Genomic DNA, 21,168 nt, shown 5'->3' with positions numbered 1-21,168 from the left:
CATCCAATGCTTGCAGAGCTGAGTTGGGCTTTCTGATCAATGGTAATACCACACACAGGATCAAAGAAGAGCCTGGTGGAAATAACTGGTGTGTGGAGTTGTATTGCATGGGTAGGATGCAGATGGTTTCTGTACCTCCCCATGGACTCCTACTGAAGAGACAAACTGCTGATCCCCATCTTTGATTATCCCTTCAGATCATCTGTATTGCCTTATCCTTTGATGCAGCTGAATGCTCTGGTTTGCTATATGGGTAACTCATGAAAGCCCTTCCAAAAATAAATATACATGTAAGTCTGCTCTGCATAATATTATTAAACTACTATTTTATCACCCAAAGTCTTTCCTGCAAAGACACGACTTTTATCTCGGATTTATGGCATTCAAATAACAAATGCCAATAATTCCTTTCTGTTTCCCTGGGCACTACCAAAAAAAAAAATCAGCTCTTTTTTTTTTTTGCTCATAGTGCAGGTCCAAACTAAATGTTGCAGAGCATTTCATACACTGAGTTATTAATCTATGCAGCTTATTGTATGTGAACTCCCACTAATTTTCATGAGGTAATGAGCATAAAAAATGCATTTCAGAAAATTCAATTACAAAATCAAACTGACCACGGTGCATCTGACTAAGTAAATTCAATGCTTTATGAGTAGGCAAACAAGAGTTTTAGGGATGGGGTTTAATCTCAGAGGGGCTTTGGGAAAGCTAATGGAGATGGCACAATTTTTTCTGCATAATCATGGTTTTTAGAGCAAAGCTAAGTTGAACGGGGTGCATCAGGCAAAAAACTACAAGCAGATGCTTTAAATGCTACTAAATACCTATTTAACTGACACAAACAAGCCTAGGAAGCCAAACAAACTGTTACTTCTAATACCTACAGTCATATCTTACTTCAGTGGCCAATTGCCCTTTCCACAACATGAATCCTTGTCATTTATTGGAAAAAGCCATTTCCTGAGAAGACTGCTTTGTTTTTAATCATATGGGAGAAGCCTGTGGGGAAATTGTAATATAAGTTGCAATTCACTCATTTTCTTTCAGCTCTAGAATTTATTCTGGTGCAAGATTGGCCAAGACAGCTTTCATTTCATCCTTATAACTTTATATTTTCTTTAGTGTGGAGTAAAGAGACATTTTTTATAGCTCTTGTGCAAGGTATTATTCCTCTGTTAAAATCAAAATTGCAAACACAAAGAGAATGGTTTCATTTATAATAAAGGAAACATTAAAAAAAAATTCTATGAATTATTGTGTCTGAAATGTGTGCTTGTTCTCTCAGAAGCACAGTTCATTATACAGCACGAAGCAGTAATACTGAATTACATAGTTTGAGCCTTCAGCAGAGCCCTAAAGGCCAGATCCTGCAGCTCTACCGTGTGGCTGCTGAATTAAAAAAATAAAGAGGCAAAAAGAGAAAGGAAACAAAACCAAACCAAACCAAAAAACCAAACCAGCTGCCAACTGATAAATTCAATGTGCAGAAGTGAGAGCTCTCATACCTACTGAGGAGAACCTTGCTGGTCATGGTAGTGGAGGGATAGATTTCAATGTAAAAAGTGATTTCAATGTAAAAAGTGATTTCAATGTAAAAAGTGATTTCAATATAACCAGATTTCCCCATTACAAAAAAAAAAAAAAAAAAACCAAACAAAAAAGCCCCTTAAGGAGTTATTTTTCTCTATCAAACTCAAAGAATTTTTCAATTTTTACTTTCCTCTTGCACCCACTTTTTCATTTGGCATCTGAACTGACATATCTCTATAGCCCTGGAAGGCAGGGAGTGTAAAGGGGGATGGATGAGGAGGACACAGCATAGCCAAGAAACCCCATCACTGTTGTCAGGGTCAAAAACTGATGCCAAGGGGTTAAAAGATTTAACCAGTAACAAATCATTCTCTGTCTCATCAGCTCTAAAACAATTCCTAAAACATCCTGAATTTCCTAAAATCTTAACATCCCTAAAACAATTCCTAAAAGCTGCCCTGCTGCCATCGCCACACTGCACTGCAGGGCTGGGGATGGCCAAGGAATGGGAGTGTTAAATTACAGTAAAATTACAGCACCCTCACAGAGCTCATTTTATGCATAATTTGGAAGAAAAACTTAATGAAGGGCTTTCCATCAGCACAGAAGACCAGGAGGTACTTTCAGAAGTGCACTTCATTTCTGGGGTTGTGTTCTGAGCCCCAACCACAGTTTCAGCTCAGTATTGCCCATGCATTTTTTTTTTTCTTTTGAAGAATCAGATATTTTACAAGATTAGCACTGAGCAATTATACTTATCTTCATCTTAATGGCATAACTAATGAGATTGAGGCTGTTTGTCAATCATTAGTGAAGCAGAACTCCAGTGTGTGTTCCCCCAGGGGGATCCTGGCTCTGGGGACGGGATCGCACGCTCCCTTCCTACCTTCTCCCTTGCTGCTCCAAGGAGCCTCTGCCTTTCCCAGAGCTCAGCCATCTGCTCCCCCACTGCTCCAGCAGCAGTGGAAAATTCCCTTTTGTCTGATAGGTGAGCTGCATGCTAAATCTGCATGACAGGATCAGGAAACCTCTTAAACCAAATTAGCAAGACAGCAAAGCAGAGCGCAGGGGTTATAAATTGCATTAGCCATCCTAAGTGTCCCTCTGGCCTCAACTCCTGCTCTTTGCTTTCAGTCTTACAAAAGAATAGTTATACTGTTAGTTTCCCAAGACTTTTTCTGTTCCTTTTAGGAGGAGAAATTCAGGAGCACTGGAATTGCCAGCAGTGGTGTCTCCAACCAGGTCTGACAGTGTGACCCGATCCAAATTGCACCCTCAGCATTGAAATGATTTGCAGAAATAAATCCAAGCAAAGTTACCAGCCCTGTGGAGCAATTTCCTCCAGAAAACATGCACCCACCTGCCAGGGGACAGATACCAAGTCCTTTGCAAACCCAGGAGAATGAAAACACGAGCAGACTGGTCAGTTGTAGCTCTTTCAAACACCTGTGTGATTTTGTTTCTATTTGCTCCAGGGCCTCCTCCTTCCCTGCCTTCTTCTAATTACTTTTCATTCTTAATTTGCTGGACACAAACACCCTTCCCAATATATTTTAACTACAGAAAAACTCACCACAGATCCAGTGGTGTACCCAATACAATGTGATGACAGCAAGACAAGAACTTCACTTACAGTCACTGCTCAGCACCCAACCATCAGCACAACAGGACAGTGCAACACCCAAGGAAATCCTTCATGCAAATTAATTGGAAGCTGGTCATTTTGTCTTTTACTGCCATCCTGAACACAAAATAGGATGAGTTTTTGAGACTCTTCCTGTTCCGGGGCTGCAGAGGGACTCGTGGATCTGCTCCTCCCTGACAAACTCCAGCATTATTGGAACAAAAACAGTGCTGAAAAGACACTTCTTGTCACTTGGGATTAACTTGTACTTTCTCAGCAGGTCTATAAAGGCATCAAGGACACTTTGTTCACGGAAAAAAATAATCCCAAACTGCATCTATCAGTGTATTTGAAATTATTTTTCTGTTTTTCAGCCAGAAATCCTATTTACAACTATGCTCTAAAAGGGTTTTGTCAGGACTCTCCCCAACGTTCTCCCAGGCATGAAGTCTGAATTCTTAATAACTCAAAGAGAAGATTCTTGGAAATCTGAGGAACACAAAAATGGTGTTACATAGAAGATATTCTCCATGATAAATTGAGGTTGGAAAATACCCACCTCCTAATTTGCTCTCCAAATGTTCATGCTGTACAGCTCTGAATAGTGGGGGGACTAATCAGCAAGAGGAACAAGTAGATGGATTTTTCTTTCTTAAGGATCAAACTGTTCCTTCTCTAAAAGGCATCCAACCATTTCTGCCCCCAGTGCAGAGCTCTGCCGAGCTGGGGTGCAAACATTGGAAGTAGAGATAGCTTGGAAGGATTTTGAAACAATTTTAAAGAAACGCTTATTTTACATTGAATATGAGATGGAAGAGGGAATAAGAGGGAGTTTAAAAGGACAACAGCAGCAGTGATTCATAACTGCCAAGAGATTTGATTATTCAAAGTCAGACCAGAAGGTCTTTGGGGAGAGAAATCTAAAATTGCAAAAGGCAAAAAAGGTAACTGGAGATGGGAAGGCCAATTCTTGGATATACACTGAGGATATTTACTAATCTTGGAGCTCAATAAGTGCCCAAATTACCAACAACTGGGGTTTGAGACAGGTAACCTGCCCTTGGAGTGATAATTAGATCATGTCCAGCCTGGTGAGAGGGGCAGCTCTAGTCTGGCTCAGGAAGGAGTCAGAGATGCACTGCCAGCTCCCACCCCGGGACAGACACTAAACCAGCCTCTCCTAAATGCACAAAGGACACTGCTCAGCACTGTCAACAAGCAACTTTGCCCACAAGAAACATTTGTTGGTAGTTCAACATCTCTATATCCACAATTCAGCTGAGCCTGATTACTGGGGCACTGAATTAGACTCCTTATGGATTTGCCTTCCCCCTGCCAAAACTGCTTTGGAATTTAATGTTTAAAACAAGATTTCTCTTTTCAGAAACACACACCCACCCACTCAGCACACACTGAGTTTGCCAACAATTAACCAGCCAGTCTGTCTGTAAAATAATTAACTGTTTTAAAGAAATGAAAGTTCTACATAAATTAAAAAAAAAATTCTATTTAAATGAAAAAAAAATCTATTTAAATGAAAAAAACCTCCAGACTAAACAGCATGATTTTTCTGCCATGTATCATTTTTTGAAGGCAACATGATTTATGTCTTGTGTTACCAGTTATGTGAAAGTTGTGGTTAAGACTCAACAGAAAAGACCTTGATCTCACTGTCACTGACATTTCTCAGAGAGTAATATTCTTTTCAAAAGTGCTCAGAAAGGTTAGTCAACCTCGTGCTTCTGTTACCAGCAATCTGAAACATGAGACCTTTCAAATATGGACCTGTGGCTTTTTTATTCTGTCCATTCCCTTTGGTGGAAATGTCCCAGATATTCAACTGCGAGAACTTAATCAAACTGGATTCCATCTCCCTCATCAGCCACCACACAAACTGACTCGAGACACTTCCCTAAATACATTTTGCATTATAGGTTTCATCTGCAACACCCTGTAGAGAAAGCAGCTTATGGATCCACACCAGATTCCAGAGGTGTCCCCACACAGGGTGGTGTTTGCAGAATACATTTTACTGTAAACTTGTTACCATGGCTGCTCTCTTCAGGATTGTTCTTGCATTTACTTTCTTCAACTTCTTTTTTTCTTTTTTTTGACATTTGCACTTCTTGAAACTACGCCTGAATGAATCTTCATACCCTTTGCAGTTGGTAGGACTGATCACCTTCCTGAAAAACTGCAGGAGAGGGCTTGAAAGTATTAAAAAAAATAATCTTCCAAACTGGGCATTTGGAGAATACCAAAGGTGGTCTGAAAAAAAAAGCAGGAAACCAAAAAAAACCCCACAGTTGAGCATGTTTGCAATTGTGTGCTGTAGATATTGCTGGGATGAAGGGCTTGGTCCCTCAAGGTGCTACTTGGCTATAAATCAATATTTCATGGGCTCAGCAGATAAACAGGCCCAGAGTTCAATCCCCCTTGTCCCCATACAGGAACTGGGGTGGGTTGGAGTGAGCTTACAAGATCATCATGTGTTTCAGCACTATCAGCTGAAATTATCAGTAAGAAAAGCATGAAGCAGTGATCATACTTTTTTAGCAGTTCTCGTGTTTGGGATGGCAAAAAAAGGTCATCTTAAACTTTCCAGCACACAAAGTGCATCATTGTACAGCTTGGACAGCTCAGAATTGCTTCAATTAAAATTAATTTCCACGTTTATTTCAATTTCTGAATTACTGACAACTTGTATTCAAAGAATTTGCTGCTTCTCCAGCAGCACATGTGCTCAAGTCTGCAAGACAGATGATGCCTAAAACACTGCCAAGCAGGATTGCTCCTAGTACAGCATATTTTTATTTTTGTGAACTCAAATGTACTGCTCTAAGAGAAGAACAAAGCCAGCTCCAAAATGCAGGATAACATCACATCATCAATTAATGATCTGTAATATCATACCATGAATGCTTCATTTCTCTTCTTTCTCTCTCCATATGATGTTTATCTGGTTAAAAAGAAAAATGAAACAAGAAAACGATGCAAACTGAGGGCAGAGCTGTATATTTTGACAAACTCTTATGGCCTTTCCCATTGCAATTTACATACAAATACTTCCAAGACTTTTTTATTCAATTGAGAAAATTAATTTACATTTTGCCAGGAAATATAACCTTTCTGGAAAATGTGACCCCAAAGGAAAAAAAACAAAACAAAACAAAACAACAAACCACTATTAAAATTATACAATCAAAATTACATTTGGAATTAAATTTTCAATTCTGTACTTTACCCTTCTCCAAAGTCAGGTCTTGTATACCATGAACACAGGCAACATAAGCAACAAGAAAAAAGATGTAAATTCAATGTACTGCAAAGTTTTCCATTAAGCACCTGAGTCGTGAAGCCAATCCACACATCCTGTGAACAGGAAAATATTGCACAAACCTGTCCTCAAGGTGAAATGACTGGAAAGCAGTGAGGCAAAGGCTGTCCAACCCCAGTTTGATCTATCCAGAAAACTTTCAAGTTTTAGGTAAGTCAGACAGTATCCAAAGGAAACTGTTTGGGTTTCCTTTCAACCCATATTTCTGTTACATTTAAGCCATTTAAATCTTTTAAACTCAGACTGGCTGTGAAAGCTTTTCTGTCACTGCTACAAACCATTCCCCGTGCCACCCCAAGCTAGCAGAGCTGGATGTTCAGGTGTGGTGTGAAATCAGTGTAAAGGGAGAATTCCAGCCTGGGCCACACTGCTCTGTGGGGGGGTTAAAGGCCTCAGGAAAGCAAATGTGGGATCTCCAAAGGGATCCCACTGCAGGGGCTGATCCAGGATTCCTGCTTGGAGAGTCAACCAGGCCAGCAGGTTATCCTGGGCCAGCAGAGCTGTGTCATTCACTCTGTGTGTGTGTGTGGCTTCCTCCAAACCCACGAGGGTTCTCCTTTCCCCACCCAACTCTTTCCCAAATGCTGCTGGAATCACAAACCTTTGCTCCACACTTCCCGGTATTCCCACCAAAACACCCTCTGGTTTTAAAGCATTTCCCCACAGATCCGAGTGCCTGGAAGCAGAATATTTTTATTCTCTGTGAAAGAAAAAGGATTTTATAGTCTGATGGGTTCACAGCTGTTGTAACCCAGAGCAATCCCACTGAAGCCAGGGGAGATCCACGACCTCACGTCACCTCCAGTGCTGCCGAGGCACCCAGGGCATCCTCCCCCCAGCACTGCCCTGCTTCTAACTAACTGCTGCCCCACAGCTCAGCTATTCCCTGGGGAGTTTTGCTTTCTAAACCACGATGTTCCTGTATAAATCCCTCCATCCTCATGCCTGAAGAGATCAAAAATTCCTCAACCAGGTGCAAAATACGCTGCTCTGTCCAACGTCTGTGCAGGTTCCATCCTACCAAGCACATGGGAAGGAGAGAGCTCCAGTGGAGAAATGAACAACTTCCATACTGATTTGATGAGTCTCACAACCCTTCTCAAATAGATTGCTCATCACTTTGGTTTTCCTTGAACATCCAGATCCTTTGAAACCTCTGCAGTCTACATTTATTTGTGCCCTAATTACTTTCTCGAGTTCTGAGAGAGAAACCTACAGTTTGATGCTCAGCTCACAGATTCTCAAGAGCTTTGGGAAATTAGGAGTGCCTTGATTTCCTCTGTCTTTGCTGCCAATAGGAGACAAAATCCTGAATGGGTTTAAGTAGCCAGAACTGCTTGATTTGTGCAGAGCACACCCCACTGACGTGCCCACCTCCCAGGCAGTGCAGTGAAACTTGATTTCCATCCCTGAATGTTGCTTTAGGAACACAAGGTGGAAGCTCCTTTGATCAAAAATGTAGTCAGAGCAGGATTTTCAAAATATTCAACTCCCACTGAAATCCAAACCCTACCCACTTGCTTCAAAGAAAACAGATTTAGGCCAGAACTGAACACTTTTGAAAATCCAAACCTGAAGCAGAATAACTTTGTGTGGTCACCACTTGCTAAAGGAAAAAAATCAAGCCTGACCAAATGTAGAATGACAGGAATTTCTCTAAAACCACACTCGAACCTTTGCTGAGCTTTGAACAGTTTGTTTGCAATTAATTTGTGATTTTTCCTTACCTCCCAAACGATGAGTTCTGGGAGCAGCTGGGAGCTGGACTGCCACAAGTGTTGTTTCCATGGCATTTCCAGTCTGACTGGAAGCCAAAAACATTAGAAAGCTCATGAGACAGCCTGTTTTCAAGAGTTCTCAAGCAAATTTTGGCTGATCCAGTATGTTTTGATGACTTCAGAAAAGCATCCAAACTGAGGCATATCTCATAGCCAAGCTGAGCCCAAATCCTAAAGAAGTTTGCCTGCAACAAGATGTGATTTGAGAAAGAAAGGGATGGGCAAATACTTTCTGTGGTTTATTAGACACATTTAGAGGTAGAGAGAGATAATTAAAAAAAAAAAAAAAAGATCCTGAAATATAAGATTGACCCACTGTTTTCCAATTCAAGTGTTCAAATCTTACTAAAATCCAGCTCTCCTGCCACACAACAGCAGTGATTTGGGCAAAATGAATTTGGGTGGGGTTTGAAGATGGGGAACCCTGTGCTGGGACCTTTTCTCTGGACAGGATATGTTTTTATATGCAAAACAAGAACAATTGCTGGTTTCCCTGTTTTACCCAAGGTGAGGTTGGGCTCCGAGTTCCTGACATGATGCCAACATAATTTCCAGTAGCACAGGCTTTTCCATCCATGCACCAGTGAGAGCAAAGGCAAAAATCTACACTCAGGTTTGTGTCTGGAATTCACATTTTCATTCCAGTGACAGAGCCTTTCCTTCAGCAAGCTGGATATTAGCTTGTTATCAGCTTTGCCTTGAGTGCCAAATTGAAAGCATACAAAAAATAATAGTTCATTCCTGCTGAACACTTGTAGCTGAGGTGCCAAGTTAAGAGAAATTTGTTATGGTGAGACTTTGCAGCTTGAGCAGTCAGGGGAGTAATGGATTTTCCTGGAGCTGGAATGATATTGAAGACCTGACTAGAGAGATGAGTTTATAGAAAACTTCCAGTTCCCCCTGACTTGGGTCACTGTGAAGCCATGCATGTTTTGTTCTGAGCAGTTTAGAGCCCCAGCTGTCCCATTGTCAGCCAGAGGCAAATTTGGAGATGTGCTTGTTTCCTGCCTCACTTCATGCCATGGCTGGACACACACAGCACCTTGTGAGGACCAAGGGCCATCAGAAAGGCCAGAGGGTCACAGCTGGAGAGGAGCCACCAGCAGCTTTATCTCACTGCTGGTGAGATAAAGGCCCCTGGTGCCTCCAGGGGCACATGGAGAGCTGATGGGAACACAGAGCCTGCAGCTCCTCCTCACATCCCCCAAACAGCTGAGCTCTCAATATCACGTGTGCCCTGCTTTTCAGACCCCCAGGACTGTGTCCTTTCCTAAGGGGAGTTGGGTTCTTTCCGAACAGGGAGCACACAGTGTCAAACACAGACCTTTCTGCACACCCTTGGTGGGAGCAGAACTGCCTGCTACAGCTACTGCCTCCATCAGCAGAGGGGAGAAGCTATAAACAAATAAAAAATTGAATGTATTAACTCACCCCACTCTCAGTGGACTACTGAGTTCATCATTTGCTATAAATCAGAGAGAAGATGAATGCCAAGTGTGATTCCAACTTCTCAGTTCACCTACAACAAACTATCTCCTGGCTCCTAATCTCAACCAGCCACCGTGCAAGCAAATACCTGTGCATGCCAGTATGTCTTGTTTGATCAGTGCCAAGGCTGCTTCCACTTTTTATTTCCAAAGAAACCAAGAAAATACATTTTTTAAAATTCACTGCAAAGAGTGGATTGAGTTATAAGATCAAACTGCCAATTGATTGCATTCTTCATGGTCACTGCAGCAAATTCGGGGAACCAGCTGAGTTAGTCACCCTTTTGGAAAGCAGACACACCACATTACCAGCTCTTTGGTTTTATTAGCTGCACCACTGATCCCAAAGAGACCTGAGCTCAGTTTGTTTTTCTTTCTGCTGCATAAAATGCCTCTGGCTCCTGCTGGATGTGCTGCTTCGTTCTGCATTTGAATTTCTTGTTTTAAGTTCAGAAACGGGGCCCTCATTCCTGAATGGACCTCAAAGCTCACGACACAGGCCAACCCTTGCACATAAATATATTGATTTATAAGAGCTCACTTGCAGTTAGGAAGAACACTCTGACTTTGGAGCAATGTGTCCCTGCTAATGTCTCATCATCCAAGCAGGGACACGAATTCTGCTCAGTGGAATATGTGGTTACTCATCCCAAGGTGCAGCCCCAAATTTCCCCCAGCAGGACTCCTTTGTGAAAACATTCCTCTGCTGCAGAAGTCTCTTCTGTGGCAGCTCCACGGGGCTCTGAGCACTTTGACATTTCAATCAAGTTCTCTCAGCTCACAACTCATTTTTGGCCCTCTGTGCTGGGCAGGTTTGCTCTGGGATGGCACAGGAGAACATTCCTTGCTGCTCCAGCAGCTCACACACCCTCAATTCCTCAGCAACACACTTCACAGGAAGCAGTAAGATCAGTGCAGAACCAAAGGCAGCTTGGAATATACTCCAAGGAAACATTTGGCCTGAGCCTGCTTGGTTTTCTTCAAATATAAATTATATACATATACTATATCCAGTGCTTAGTAATCTGTGTGCAAGAACGACTGAGAAAACGTATTTTCAGCATGGAGTCTGGGAAATTCCTCTGTTTCATACAGAGGGAAATTCCTATTTAGTCTTTTTTTAGCTCCCTTCTGTTATTAACTCCTAAACTGGATGAACTAACTATATCTCAGAATATCCTGAGTTGGAAGGGACCCACAATAATTTCATTTAAATATACAGTTAATGTTATGTCAAACCACTGAGTTCAGCTGCCACCATTTCCTGGATAAACCCCCAGAAAATCCTCTCTCAGATCCATCTGAAGTCTCCCTTTTCTTGTCCCTGCAGATCAAAGGTGTTTCTAGCACAGCTTTTAGACTTTTGAAAACTTCAGTCTGGTTGAAGCAGAGGAATAAATGAGTTTGTAATTGCCACTTCTGTGCCTTGCTCTTACAAACAAGCTATTATCAAAAACTGAGACAAGTAGCATTGATTAAATTTAGTGCTGAAAACTTATGTTTTGCTTTCGATTTTTAGATAGAGAAGGAACTGTAACAGTTATTTTAACAAGGGAAAGAGAAAAGCCTTTAATCTCATGGATATGTGCAGTCCTGCAGCAGAATATGGCCAGGAACAGAGATCAATACCTGGAAAATGTATTCCAACAAGCTTCTTTTGCACAGGAGAGACTATTGGAAGTGACAGGGAGATGCTGTAATAGTTTCTCTCAACAGAAAAATGCAGAGAACAGCAAAGAGGAAAGGATCTGTAATGTTCCCTGTCAAGACAACTTGTGTAATTATATTGTGTCTTTTTTTAGCACAAAGAAAAATTGAGCCAAATACCACGAAGGCAAATACCCTGTTTTCAGGGGAAATAAAGTTGGCTTTAATTTTTTTAAGCTTGTTTTTTTTAAAAAATGTGTTGCCACACAAAGGATGAAAACCAAAGGCCATCAGACTCTGAGATTTTGTTGTAATCACTGGAGAAGTTTTTCTCCAAGAAGGAAGTATAGCAACAGTGGCATGGATTTAGGTGGAGGAAATCCAAATGAAGACTGACCAGGAACATGGGAATTGATGAAAACAGTTGATTGTTTTACAAAAACATATTCTGAAAGCTCATCAAGCAAATTGCTTCCAGAACAGATCTTTCTCTATTTGAAGACATTAAGATTTGTGGGGTATAATAATTAATAACCATCCCAAATTAATCTAATTATCAGGTCTTCTAGGAGAACAACTGCACATGGGTTTCCTAAGTAATGAAAGAAGAACAACATTTTGTTTTAACCTGATGAATTTACAAGATAAGTGGTAAGGTCACTGTGAAAGTAAGAGTTCTTTAAATATATGAAGTACAGCACTTCATGTGAAGTCACAGTTTATGACCAAAGAATGAAAATCAGAGAATATTAAGTCCCTTGGAGTCCTTCTCTCAGTATCTTGCCTTTCTTTGTTATTACTTCATCAATTGGGATTCTTAATGAACTGTTTTAACATAGCTAAGCAAAGACAGACAGGCAATAAAGCAGATTAATTTGGTCATAAGGCTTTTTCGATTTTCAGCATTGATTATTCAGCACTGTCATTAGCAAACACTTTTTTTCCTCACTAAAAAGATCATGAAACCCCCTGTGTTAAACATAGTTTTGTTCCAGTTATTCAATTAATGTCTGCCCATATGCAAAGATCAGAACTTCAGACTAATCCACTTTACTGTAAGATTTTCCTCTTTTCATCCATCACTCCAGTAAAATAAAAATCCTCACACATCCCCTCTCTTCTAAGTAAAATAAATACACTTGAAACAGGCGAGTTAATGCAGTTAATTCAGCCTTCATTCACATTTGGTGATAAACAACATGAGACCAAACAAGCATTGTACTTGAAACCATAAACATTGCCCTTCAATTCTCCTTTCACCCTTCAGAGACAGCCCAAGTCCTCCTGTAATGCACAAAAGCAAATATTTGCAGGTCTGATCCTTCATTACCTGAGAAAGCCAAATCTCTCTCTGTGCCTGTATTTGTCACACAGAACAGCAGCTCCTCACCTGGTGACTCCCAGAGAACCAGAGAGCAAGGACAGGGACAGAGACACCTCCATCCCAGCACCTGGAGGGCCTGGAGGATCAAAGTTCACCCAGGGCTGTCTCACCAGGGCTGTCAATCACTGCAGCTGAGTCAGATTTGCATTTTAAGCTCATTTACTAAGAGCAGGTTTTACAGCTCAAACACGTGTCTGCTTAAAATCTGGAGATACAAGAGTCTGCCCCAAAGTCTAAGGGTCTTTTGGTAGGTCCTTGGTGAGAAACAGTGCAAAACTCAGGGGCAGCACCTTGGTTAAAATGTAATTAACCCAATTTGCATACCAAAAATGGATACTGGAAGCCTTCAATTTGCAATTCCCCCAAAGAAATTATCTTTTTCTGATAGTGAAAGTCTATTTCTGAGAGAATAATTCTTTTCCTTCTGTAGAACTCAAGCATTAACAGCTCTGGAGCATATTTTTTATACAGTGTGTATATAAAGTTTATCTATGTAAATTATATATTTATTTACATGAGCAGAGATTTAGTAAAGTGAGATTGAGAAAACAAATAAAAGATGGAGAAAATAAGCAACTGGTACAAAGCCTTCAAGGAGCCTTCATTTCCTTTTAATTTTCCATGGGTGCAATAACTGCATCCTCTGCCTGTGTTTTCCTCTGCTTTTCACTCCCACTGTATCACATTCTGCACAATGATGGGAGAGTTTTTGTCTTGGCTGTGCTTCAAGACAGCTGACAGTGAAAGTAAGGCCCAAAATGAAATGGCTTTGACTACTGGGACATGAAATCATTTCAAAAGAAAGAAATAGGATTTTTTTCTTTATTATTATTTCTCTCCTCTGTTGGTTGCTTGTTCTCCACTGCCGACCTCGGGATGAGGCTTCTGAAAGGAAAACCCTTAGGTCCTGTGATGATCCATTTTTCCACTCTTTCCCTTGTTTGTCACAGCCCTGAATGTTTGTCACTGTTATCTTTCTTTTGTTTGAGATCTAGGATGGTCTTAAGTAAGACAGATAGTCTGTTTTCAGGGCTGTGACACACATCTTTTTATGAATAATGAGTATCACAGACAGACTGATTAATAGTCATTTTCTCTGTGGCAGGGGGATAGAAAGGGGGACACTGTGTGGAATATTTATTAATGAGGTACAGTCAGCACCACACAATGGATAAGGACTGGGGGGGGAAAGAAAAAGAATGACATAAAGGGAAAACTGTGCCCAAAAGCTCCAGAGAGAATGGGAAGTAGGTGGCCAAGCAGAACAGCACAAAAGGAGGAAGAACAGGAATGAAAGGCAGTGAGAAGTGAGCAAGAGTCACATAAACTTAATTCACGAGCACAAAGGGGCCCTGTTTGATCCTCTAATTCAGGTAAATAATAGAGGGGATCAGAGCAGCACCTCAGTGGCAAATTGTACCATCTATTTTATCCTGAGCTGAATCGATGAGCACATGGTGTCCCTGTGCCAGCAGAGCCTGAGCCTCGTTCAGTCCCTTAAATCTGCCACTCAAACACTAAAACACAGTTCTAAGAATAAAGATCTGCCAAAGGGAGCACCTGCTGGGATTTCCCTGTTATTGGGATCAGCATCTAAGAGTCCCTGCCAGAATGTCCCAGGTTGAATTACCTGTCTCAGACAGGTCACACAATAAACTAGAGTTGGAAAGCAAATTTTTGTAGCTCACCAGAGTAACCTTTTCTATCAATTCAGCCATTCCTGAAAAACACCACGCCAGAAGTTTTCAAGATTCAAAATAACCCCCAAGACAGACATGTTTGCATCACACTGACACTGTTTTTTCGTGTTTAAGAACCAGAGCACGTCACCTCTAGTGACAAACACTTGTCATGGACATGTTTTAGTCATTCATTAATAGCTTCTGAAATTCTCTGTAAAGCAAAGGAAAAGCCCTAGAAAATAAGAAAGAAAATTACCCTGAATATGCTAAAGCAACTTTGAGAGTAATTCTAACAAGGAGCAAGGAAAGAATTGAAACATATCTATCCATCCACACGACACCCTATTGCCTGTAGATGTATAGTGGTCCCTCAGAAAAACAAACAAATTGATACATAATTGCAGTAAATAAAGTCTGTTTTTATTTTTCCCAAAAGTATTTATTTTCTCTCTGTCGTTTTTCAGAAGTGGCAGAAATAACCTCAGTATTTTTTTTGGTTTTCACACGAGGAGTTTCTCTGTTTGTGCACATCCACGGCCAACATTGCTCTTCACTGACCTTTCTCACCAAGTAGTATTTTCACCCTCTAAAGGGGCTGTAAATTAACCTGAAATAGTGTTATGTAACACCTCATTTTTATTCTTTCCTATGGAAAATAATAACTTTGCTGTGGAACAGTAGAATCCCCTGTGAACGCCCACTGTGTCAAGCAGAGGCTCAGAACCAGTGTGAGACCTTCAGTTCCTATTCCCAGTCACAGGGAATTTTTAAAGTCCCTTCCCTTTCCTTATCTCTTAGGAAAATAATGGCTTTTTTTTTCCCCCGTTACTCCACTTAGTCATAGAAAAAATGAGCCTAATTGCAATCCTGTTTTATTGTGTTCTTCTCAAAAAAACTAATTTTTCCTCATTGAAGGTACAGTTGCCTGATGGGTATGAAAGGAACCTGCTCCTGATATTTCTGCCCCCTTTGGACCATTCCTTTCCTCCTCTGGGCTTTTTTTACCTTCCATTTCACCATATATGCGAAGTGAACTTGATAAAATTCAGTTGTTTAAAGAGCAAAAAGCTGGAAATATAATTGATTTAGGGGATTTTATTTTAGTTTATGTGTGAGCACAGATTTCTGTCTCTAAGAAAGGAGTGTGTGGATTAATAGGATGGAATGTCCTTTTGAAGAACTCAGCCTTCTCACAAATATGGGGTGTTTGTGGTTTGTATTTCATGTGTACATCAAATATATCATGAAGTAACTCCATTCTAGTCTTTTCACCATTTCTTATATTTCCACTCATTTCAAATTTATATTTTTGATCTGTAAAATGTAAAAGCTCCTGAAAATTGCCTGAAAAGGGACCATATTACAAATAAAAAAACAGCACAAAACAAGATGAGCTGTATTTCTTTTTAATAGCTCATCATCAGTTTTCTCAGGAGAATACTTGTGTCTCTAGAAAGAAAACCACTTCAGCTGAAATAATTCCTCAGGTTTTTAATTAGTACATTCCTCTTCAGGAGTCATCTTTTAACAGCTAATTCCTTCACCTGCCCCTCTTTCTTAATTCTTGAAAACAATCCTCTCAGCAGCTCCAGCAGCGACGTGCTTTGCACGGTGACATTTAAAGACATGTCAGAAAAGAAACAATAAAACTGACCAGCTTTATTTAATTTAATTCAACCAGAAAAGAATAGACATAATATTTCCTGGCAACACAGAATCACGGAAGGGTTGGGGTTGGAAGGGACCTTGAAGATCAACTGGTTCCAAGGGACACTTTCCACCCGTCCTTTGAAGTTGTCACCCAGCAAACCTGAGAAAATGAAGTTAGGACAATATTAATATTTTATCTTGTGTAATGATTCCAGTTCAATACCGAAGATCTTATGCCCACCCTTCCCAGTGTGCCTTCAAATCTACAAGCAAAACAGTTCAAAGCTTCAACCACTTCTCTACACCCAAATACACACAGGGTGTTCAAGTAAACACACACACTGAAAATATGGGAGCTCTGGGTAGCAGAAAAAAGAAATTACTTGGAGAAAAATGCATTTTCCTCTTTTAAACTGCTATACAGGCTGTTTCATTGAAACACCTAAAATTGGAAGTGGACTGATTTCTTATTTCTGCACAATATGTTGCCTGGCCTACTGCTGCTCAGTGATTATTTTCATGTGAACTTCAGGAGTCTCTGCTCTATTTAAAAATATATATTTTATTTTCTCCTTCACACAGGAGTTTGGGGGTTTTTGTCTCAGCAGTAATTCCATTTGTCTCACTGCTGCCAACATCACTGAACTCAAACAAGGCTGTTCACCCTTCTGCAATTTGAGTCACAGGAATAATAAACCCAGACACCAAAGGGGCTGTGGGGCACTGCCAGTGGAGGTGTTGGGCATGATCACTCAGGTTGGAAGATAAAAATTAGAACCCCCCCAAACTTGTACTGCAGAGACACAAGTGTGAGCAGCTTCATCTTCCCATCAAGATTTTTGTGTTACTGCAATTCCTAATTTCTCAGACTCGTTCTTTATACTTATATTTATGATTTTTAATTTTTGTATTTTTTTACAAGGGCGGTGATAGAACAAGGTTTTAAACTGAAAGAGTGTAGATTAGATTGGATGGTAGGAGGAAATCCTTCCCTGGGAGGGTGGGGAGGCCCTGGCACAGGTTGCCCAGAGAAGCTGTGGCTGCCCCATCCCTGGGAGTGTCCAAGGCCAGGTTGGATGGGGCTTGGAGCAACCTGGGCTGGTGGAAGGTGTCCCTGCCATAGAACTGGATGGTTTTTAAGGTTCCTTCTAACCCAAACCATTCTGTAATTCTATAATTTTCCCTCTGAGGAATGAGTACAATCAAAGAAAACTCCTTATACCCCAGATATACTGGAAGAGCACTGAGGGGTTTCAGATCCAGCCCACGTGGCCTTTGCTGCAGGACCAGGACAACTTCATTGACTTCCCCTATTTTCAGCTGCAGCACCGAATCACATCAGAAAATCTGGATCATCAGCCTGATTTGATGGGATGGAAGGACTCTCAAGCATTGTGAGACAGAGTGATTCATCACAGGGACTGATTCCCAGGGCTCTGCTGTGTGAGAGGCTTGGCTGGGTAAGTGCCAGACGAGTGCAGGGAGTAAAAAATAGTAGAAATACTCGGCAAGCAGCCTTTTCTTTTTTATGCCACCAATAAACACAATAAATATTTATGTAAAAATAATGTCCTTACAGCTTCTGAAAAATGAGAAAAGCACAATGTTGGGTAACAGCTGACTGCTTCAAACCCAGCACAGCTGAGCAAGCAGACTTGATGAAATGGAGGAAAACTGTAAAGATTGGTCTCGAAGTCACACACACAGAAAAAAGAAAAGAGAAGGTCTACGGAGGAGAATTTTATATTTCTGAGAAAGTAGGTTTGCTTTTGAGAGAGTAGAAGGAGAAATAACTTCTTTAAATATCTCTTTCCTGCAAGAGGTCACAGCAAACCAAGGGCCTGCTGAAATGTGGATGTGAGGGGTGACTGGAAGGTGCAGTGTCACTGGTAAAGTTGGGATGGGCAGAGCGACATAGAATCTTCTTCCAAAACAGGGACAGGATTACAAGAACAGGATTACAGGATTGTAATCACTTTATTGTAACAGGTTGCAAACATTTATACTTTTCACATATCACACATGTCAATTTTCTATTGGTGTCTTCATACAAACATATATCAGGCTACACACACGTCATCCTACTATTGGTACACATAGATCAGGTCATACTTGTCAGCTTAATTATTGGTATTTTTATGTACACACACATCAGGCCACAGTCATGTATAAATGTATCAATAAATCAATGTATCAAATGTATAAATAAATCAGGATTGGCTGAAATATAGCAAACACAGTTTCTGTCGAGTCATCCTGACTTGCAGAAAGTACAGGAACTCCATTTCTGTCTTCCATCTTCTTCCTGTCTGAAAGTTGTCCACATTCCTCTGCATGCTGTGTTCTGCTCCTTTCAGGGGTATACTGTAATCTGGTTTATGTGCACTGCTTCATTGATAAATGCCAGGCTGCTGACAGGCTTGCTGTCAACCCTGACAGTGCAGAGTCTCCAGTTGCCTGATTCTGCCTGTAAATGCTGAGGGAATTTGGTCTTGGCCACGAGATCCTCTTGAGACTCATGTTTGCCAGGAACTGTCACTGGATCAGGGTGAGGGCTGGAGACAGGACAGGGTGCAGGGGGTGAGGCTGAGGTGGGGGGATGAGGGTGAAAAGGGGGGATCTGCCCAGATCTTCAGGGCTGGCTGGAACAGCAGGAAAAACCCTCACAGTGTGAAACCAGGGAATCTGAAACTTTTCTGCAGTCTCTGCCAGTCCCTGCTCCTAGGGATGTGGCAGCATTGGGAACTCCAATCCAGCACCACATACCACAGGAGCATCCCCTGCTCGTGAGGACCAGCAGCTCCCCCTGTACAGCACAAACCTCCCTCTGAATTTGGGCACGTCAGAGGAGGGAGATTTGTATCCATGGAAAAAAAAAGAAAAAAAGTTATATAAGAGAAAAAAAAAGTAGCAAAATACTGAAAGGGGAAAAGCACTTGGCTAATTTTAGATAGAAAGAGAAGTCAGGCATTAATTTTCATCCAACTGGGATATTTCCAGTCCTGCAGGTTCGTTTTCAATGTTGTGGAGAAATGAAATTATTTGTTTGTCTGAGCCTTTATTCTTGTTTGTCTGAGACTTCCTGAATATTTATTCTTAATAATAATCTAAGCTGAAGTTTTCAACATGAGGATTTGGAAATCATGGTTACAGGCACCAAGCCTAGAGATTACTGCACAATTTTAACACACCACAACTAAGGAATAAACACTACATAGTAGAAGTTATTTTATTGAAAACTGCCTTTTTGCTGTGCTTCTGCTGCTTGAAAAGGAACCAAACGACTCAGTGACTAATAAAATAGAAGCTCTACAACCAAATAATGTTGAAGCAACTAAAATAAAAAAAGAATATTAGTACAGATTTTTAGTATCCCTGCTTTTGCAAGTAAAGCTTTTACATTAATTAGTGTCTCCACATGCTTATAGGTTTGGAGATGTCCCAGTAAAGAGTTTCTAGGGATTGGAAGCGTGTGGCAGACATCAGCAAAATAGAATAGGTCAGAGGAGAAAAGACCATATTCACTTATCCATCCATCCCACAGCAAAAAGATGAAATGGCTCCTGTAAATGAATATTAAATCTCTTATATTCTAGACCTGTCTCTACTAAAACAAAAAACTAAAAAATAAAAAAAGAATAGTGTTTGTCTGAATGGCATTTTGGACCTTTTGCTTCAATTAAAGTGGATTTTCTGCCATCATTGTATGAAGACTTAAAATACTGGCTTGCTACCATCCACCATGCCCCATGTGGAAAGGGAACTCATAAAATAACCGAGTACATGGAGACTAATCATGAGAAAAGAAAGGAAAAGGAAAGTGATAACTAGACAAACCCAAAGTGCTCTGGGGCAGCCCAAGATAAACATTTGTTCCCGGGGAGATGACAAGCTTTGCTTTCCTTGGCAGCCAGGAAAAACACCAGTGTACACCAGGGGAAAGAGCCCAATTAAAGCAATTAAAGAACCAGCAATCAGGAGCTTACCAAGTTGAAAGCTTTTCAAAATGCAAACAGTCATGGCTGTGATAGATGACACTGCTCTGTGCTGGGGTGTCTCAGACATTTCCTCTCTTGCTGTAGCTCCTCTTTGGTCAGTCAGGGAACAATATTTAAGAATAAATACTGCTCTGATGTACTTTATACTGCATTAAAAGTCAGACAAATATATTGCCGTGGTGAATTTGGGTCAAGAGAATGAATTAGAATCCCTTTTCTACACCTTCCACCTTCTTTGGTAATAATTTGACAGTTTTGTTACTAAAGTCATAAATCTGGTTGAGTTCATCAGGAAGGCAATGTGAGAAAAGCAAAGTGAACTGCACTCTCAGCTTTGGATCATTTCTAATTTAGGAGTAAGGATTACTGCCCTGCCCAGAAACAGGACTGGGGTTATTACTTGTAGGTGTCTCAGGGTAAATGCCACATTTCCCCCCTTCTCAGAGCAGCCCAGGATCACAGCCCAGGTGCAACCCCAATGGAGAAAATCCTTGAAAACTCTGTAAACGAGCCAAATTTGGGCTATACTTCAGTTTTTCCCCTTTGCTTCTGCACACAGAAACAAAACATGGCTTGGATGGAGGTTGTTTACATCTTATTCTAGTACTTTTACCACGGCACAGGCACCTGTTTGCAGCCTGTTGGTTCTAACAGAGCAGGAAAACAGTGACCCTACAGGTTCCCTGGGTCAGCTGGGGACAGTGTGGGCTTTGTGTTCCCCATGTGCCACTGAGCTTCCCTGCATTAGCAGGACTGGAAGGACACAACATGACTAAAGCCCAGAACTCAACCTCCTGCCTTGCTTCAAGAAGTAAGGAAAGGGAAGGCAGCATTAAAGACTCTAAACCTGCCAGAAACTCAGTGGGGAAAAACCTTTCTGATGATTTCCCATGAGGCACAGAAAGGTTAATGCAATTATTCACTTAGATGCTTTTATTGCAGCTTCTCCTCCTCCTCCTGGCTCTCCACCAAACCTCCCCCTACCCCAGAGAAAAACAACCACCAAACCTACAAAAAAAAATCCGTCACATCACACCCCCTTTTTAGA

This window comes from Manacus candei, unplaced genomic scaffold (genome assembly GCF_025592945.1).
Source record: "Manacus candei isolate 608988 ecotype Guabito, Panama unplaced genomic scaffold, ASM2559294v1 h1tg000037l, whole genome shotgun sequence".
Lineage (NCBI taxonomy): Eukaryota > Metazoa > Chordata > Aves > Passeriformes > Pipridae > Manacus > Manacus candei.
Note: the sequence above shows the minus strand (reverse complement) of the source record.